At 43.1% G+C, this 6,000-nt stretch overlaps 1 protein-coding gene across 2 annotated transcripts in view; it reads left to right on the top strand.

Moving 5' to 3' along the window:
• The first annotated feature begins 297 nt into the window (after positions 1-297).
• The window catches only part of LOC111862450 (frizzled-2), a 99,990-nt gene continuing 94,287 nt past the window's right edge, over positions 298-6,000 (top strand). Inside the window, exon 1 of one of the 2 annotated variants that reach the window (XM_033750662.1) lies at positions 298-336. The gene's annotated coding sequence lies outside the window, so the exon portion shown is untranslated. The remainder of the gene's footprint in view (positions 337-6,000) is intronic. The other variant, XM_033750663.1, reaches the window with a different exon arrangement.

Below are 6,000 nucleotides of genomic sequence, written 5' to 3'. Positions count from 1 at the left end.
AGGGTCGTGGAACTGAACATTCACCTCAATCTAGTATCGAAGTTATAAAATTGTGGAGCTATACCTCCACTCATATCTTCATGGTCAACTTTAGTTTGCTTGTAAGAACAGGAGAGCTTCTGGTAAGCACAGCGTGTTGCTGAATGGTCCGCAAGGGGCACCTAATTCCTCCCTGAGAGCCTGAATTCTGGGGTCACTCTCTCAATTCACACAATATCGGAGCGCATGTGCCCCAAGTATCGATTGGGAGTGACGTGAGGGGGCGTCGTGGTGAGCTGTGGGACGCCATTACGCTGTAGTGGCTCTAGTGGTGCAGTCGTCAACAATCAACAATCGGTAAGTCACACAACAATACATTTTCGTTGGCATGGTAACTATACAGTGCTTACTGAGTGAGTGTGTTGAGGAATCTGATGGCAGTACGACTTCCCTTAGTATGAGAATTAATAGGATCGCGTTTGTGTACAACAAGAAATGTGAAGGAATGGCTTCGCTTGCTGTTTTAGTTGTGTGTGATGAATACAGGGACTAGGTTATTGACAGATTTAAGCTGAGTTTTGGGTACAGACACACTTACTTATATTCTACGCCTATCATTTCCCTTCTGGGGGCTATAAACTGTTAATATTTGCCGCGGAGATACACATGACTATTCAAACTACCAGACTTTGTTTATTTTTTAGTGTTTTCGACAAATCATACACCATAAAAGGGTAGAGTTGCCCTTGTGCTTAATTAATTAAGCATTATGTCATGAAGGCGTATGGGAGAGTTTGATATATATCTATATTTTCTTAACCTCAGCACTAGCTGGAGGTGAGTGGTTAGCTTCACGGCCCTGCCGCTTTTATCTCCGAGGAAAGAGCCCGGCGCACATTGAACAGGAGGTTGGGTGAAACCCAGAGCCGGTCTGGACGACGTGGAGAAGAGAACATTCTTGACCCCACCGGGACTCGAACTCCGATCCCTCTGTCGCCCAGCCTGTAGCCAGTCGCTATATCGACTGAGCTATCCCGGCTCCTAAAAGGTACACTATATATTAGTTTTGAAGATTATTGTTTTATGGACTGTGAGGTCATGTAAATTGGTATTTAGGAAAAAAAACACTGCCTACATCTTCAAGGTAGAAGGTACTACCAGACTATCCGGATCCAAGAAGGCGGAGAATTCCAACTCCCACACAGTTTTATTAGATCATATTCTTGATCAAAAACGTATCATTTTGGAAAAGGGTCCTGCTTCTGTGTTAAGGGGGTACTATCCTGATGATTCCTCTGGAAAGAGCTAGCCTCAATTATACAGTCACTTGACTGAAGATGGATGCAGAACTAGCTTCCGAAACATTTCCGATTTAACACAAAAGCCAGCCAATCAACACTATCCGGGGTACATATTAAAGATACCCGTTTAATTTTCTGTTTAAATTCAGATGAAAGTAGGGACTGTTCTTTCCCTAAAATTATATTGAAATGTAATTACAGATGTGAAGCAAAGCCCTTACTGAGCATTATAATTAATTTAGATATTCCTGCTGGCTTACTGTGGTACGTTTGGTGCGGCTTAAAGGATTAGGTCAATTGAAAAAAAAAACAATGACCTCATAGGGAACTGAAGCCGCGACCTTCCGGCTTGTAGCATACTATCTCAACCAGTAAGATCTATAGTGAATAATACATTTATTACAGTGAAATAAATACCATACGGCCAAGCATGGTGTTGGCAACAGTATCAATTACCCGTTATAAATTCAACGGTCTTTATATTACTGTAATTGTTTTTATTTCGTCATGGAAACACAAATGCACGTCCGTCGCCATTACAGACACAATTCGGTTCTCATCCGGCACAGGCTGGCGTATGTTTTTACAATTTTCAGCCCGGAATAGCTCAGTCGGCGTAGGGATAGACTAAACGCTGGTTGGCCTGGGTTTGACTCCCGGCAGAGGTAAGAGATTTTCCTTTTCTCCACAGCGTCGCGACCCACCCGACGTCCTATCCAATAAGTACCGTGGGTTCTACCCTAGAGTAAAGCGGTCGGGGCGTGAAGCTGACCACTAACCTCTATCTAGTACCGATAATAGTGGAAGTATACCTCTACCCCATACCCATTAATGGTATAGTGCTTAATTTTTAATTAATTAAGCACAAGGACAAATTTATTTTTAAGAGAGAGATAACGCAAGAGGAAGCGGTGACCCGTACATATTGGGCGGATAAACCCTATAGTCGGTCGGTACGTAGTTTCACAGGGAACAATTTAGGCCATGAAGACTTATGGGGGAGTGGATGTAGAGATCCACGTATTTTTTACCTCGGCACTAGATGCAGGTAAGTGGTTAGGTTCACATCCCGGTCGGTTTACTCCCGAGGAAAGGACCCCCGTTACCCATTGGATATGAGGCTGGATGGGACCAAGAAACGGTTTGGACGCTGTGGACAGGACAGAAATTTTACCCTTACCAGGACTCGAACTTCGACCCCTGGGCCGTCCAGCCTGTATCCAGTCGCTATACCGACTGAGCTGTCGAGGCTGTGACTGATTCAAAATACTTTTCTGCTATTCCACAAAAAGTAGTTAATGTTTTCCGTCTTCTGATTCTTATAAACAGCTTAGCAAAAGCAGGAACATGGTAAGGCGCTCTCACAAAGCCAGACTGATCGAAGGACAGGGCTTAACGGACAGAGAGGCAGCCTTTGTATCGTAACAATTGAGAGCCTTTGCTCCGTCTGGAGACAATCAGAGGATTGCAGAAAGTACTCTCACACTCCTAGGTGCCTGGAGATGCGGTTTCAAAGGTTAGCTAAGGCCTGAGTTTCATCAACAAAGTGTCCGTGACACATCTCATTTCCAAATGTGGAGTCTACAAAGGCAAGGGATACACTGGGGAAACCGAGAAAGATTGTGTGTTTTCCGAACACAGAAATTTCAATATTTTACTTTTGTGTAGGATTTGCTCTGCTTGCTAACTGCTTTACGCTGCTTTCTTGCTTGGCTTATTCTTCGACACTGAAGATGGAGGCGACATATTCCTCCGAAACGTCAGTTGACTTTCAACGGATTACACTGCGTTATATCTCAAAGGACAGAGATATTTTCATTTTTAAGTTACTTAACGTACCCGATTTTATGGTCACAGTACTGGACGGTCACTGGTTCAGACCCCGATTATGATAAGAACGTGCGTTTGCCAGTTTCCCCACGAAACACCTCTCAGAAGACGCCGGACAGGATGCTGCTTAAGCCCCGGATCCTTTCTAGACAAAGTTAGGGGAATCCCGAAGTTTATCTTATGCCTATCTACTGAATATGGACTGCATTCCATAGCCGAATTTTTGTCAGGTTTTCGAACAGCAGTGGAAATGACTCCTTAGAACAAGGCAGGCCCTGTCGTAGCTCAGTCGGTTAGTCGCCTGTTTCCCACCGAGGCGGAAGCCCGAGTTCGATCCAAGGTCAGGTCATGTGGGTTTTATGGTGTAAAAGTGGTACCGGAGCAGGTTTTCTCCGAATATTTCGGTTTCCCCTACCAATTCTCATTCCACCAACTGCTCCACACTCATAATCCGGGGCTGGTACAAGAGATCAGTGAGTGGCCGACGTACCAAGTGGACTCAGTCTCACCCCACCCCAAGAAATTATGAGAAAAAAAAAAGAGAACTAGGCAGACGCTATAGATCAGAACAAGACACACGCTTCAGTTCAGAACTAGGTACACAAGTCAGTTCAGAACTAGGTACACAATTCAGTTCAGAACTAGATACACAATTCAGTTCAGAATTAGGTACACAATTCAGTTCAGAATAAGATACACACTTCAGTTTAGAATTATGCAAAGGCTTCAGTTCAAAACTAGGCAGACATTTCAGCTCAGAATTGGGTACACAACTCAGTTCAGAACAAGATCCGCCCTAGGTATACTAGGTATACATTTCAGTTCAGAATTACATAAAGACTCCAGTCCGAAACTAGGTACACTCGAGTTTGGAATTACATAGACTCTCCAGTTCAAAACAACGTAGAAGATTCAATTCAGACATAATTAGGCGCTCTGGATTGGTAGGAAAACCCCAAGAGATAACCAACACATGAAAGAAACCATTGCAGTGTATGCTTGTGAATTCCTTCCTACTTATAGCGCTGTTGGGGTCGATATTTATGGCATCTTAAGGCATGGTGATGGTTTTCTCGGTATGGGGTGTTGTTGTTGATCTAAATACACGGCGTCTACCTCCGTTTCCTGCCCTTGTTTCGAAACAAGGACTTCCAAATCCGAATTATAACGACAATCTATGCGTCCTTAGTAAATTTATAATATCATAGACATCAGTGTAATACTGTGGGAGGATATGGTGACAGTGGATGAGTCTGAGAGAACACTCAAACGGAACGTCTTGATTAACTAAATAAATACCCTGAAGCAATTAATCATTTCGCGAGATGGCTGTTTAGTTGCAGATCGACTGCGAGTAAACACTTCATCATATCACTCATGAAGTCATTCAGAACTGAAACATAAGAGGAATCTGCAGACTGCAGCCACCTGCTCACGGATTTTTTCTGCCCTGAAGATGGAGGTGATATGTTCCTCCGAAACGTCTATTTATACAATATATATATATATATATATACGGTATCACAACCCAGAAGACGGCTTTCTTCATAATCATCACGTGAAAACCTCAAATCTTAAACGGTAGAGATACTACACTCATTGGTGCTGTAAGGATATTTCTCCAAGGGGGGTAGTTATTTTTCCACGTTGACTTGGGCGTTGTTTCAGAGCCGTCCGCTAGCAACGGCTGTGTATCTGGTTCCAGAATTCTTACTTAGAACAAACATGCCACAATACATTTAAGCCGCTCTCTTCACGGTAACCAGGGTTCGTATTTAAGCCGCTGGCATTACGATAAGCAAGTTAGGCCTATGCGCTGGTGACAAGTGAAGGCTTCATGTGCCATGCAAAATTGGGGAAATTATATTTTTCATGCGATCAAAATTAAGGGAATGATACTGTAATTAGCTGAACTGTAGGGAATTCGAGTGTATCTTGTAAAGTGGGTTCGACGTGTTCGAAAACCACGCCGGTACGGACAACACACATACACTGGCGCGCACACATTACGCTGATGTAAATTCATGCGGATTGTAAGCTCTATCAAAATGGGCCTATTTATGAGTCATAAAATAACAAAATTTGTTTCAAAATATTTAGATATTTCAGTGGACTTACAGAACTCGGGAAGTATCACAGCCAATCCTTCTGCACCTGGAAGAAAGAAACGAGGATCAAATTACAGAAGTTGAGATGGGCAGGACATGTTGCACACACGAGGGACATGAGAAATGCAGACAGAATTTTAGATTATAAATGGTTCTGGTGATAGAGTATAACATTCTGCATTCCTAGGTTTTTGGACTTTGTCAATCTAAAAACTAGAGAACACGACGTTTCGGAAACTGGATCTATTTCCGTCCTCACGTGAAGTGTGAGACACCTGCTCTGTTGGATCCCTTAGAAAGAGCTAACCTCGAACACTCCATTGACCATCAATCGAGTTTAGCTCTTTCTGAAGGACCCAACAAAACATATGTCTCCCACTCCCTCACCTGAGGACGGAAGCAGATCCAATGTCCGAAACATTGTCGTCTTTTGTGTCTTTCAGAGTACCGGAAAATGGATAAAGTCCAAGAACCTAGTAATCCCGACGGATACAGCACTTTACTGCAAACACCTCAAAGAAAGAGACCATTGAAGACATTGGAACTGGGTTGGAGAGATAATATTAAATGCGTGTAATTGGATCGAGTCTTGATTCAATGACAGTATTCTGTCACCATGGCAACGAACCTTCTGTGTTCGCAACAGTAGTCACTTTCGCTGCAGACTCTAGACCCTCGTGACGTAATTTTATGATTACTGTCCCCTAGGATGTGCAACCTGTAGCTGAAAACGTATTTACCAACGTTTCGACCAATTACCAATGCGTAAATTCAACATAAAT

This window comes from Cryptotermes secundus, unplaced genomic scaffold, assembly GCF_002891405.2.
Source record: "Cryptotermes secundus unplaced genomic scaffold, Csec_1.0 scaffold816, whole genome shotgun sequence".
Lineage (NCBI taxonomy): Eukaryota > Metazoa > Arthropoda > Insecta > Blattodea > Kalotermitidae > Cryptotermes > Cryptotermes secundus.
This window is presented reverse-complemented; position numbering and strand designations above follow the sequence as displayed.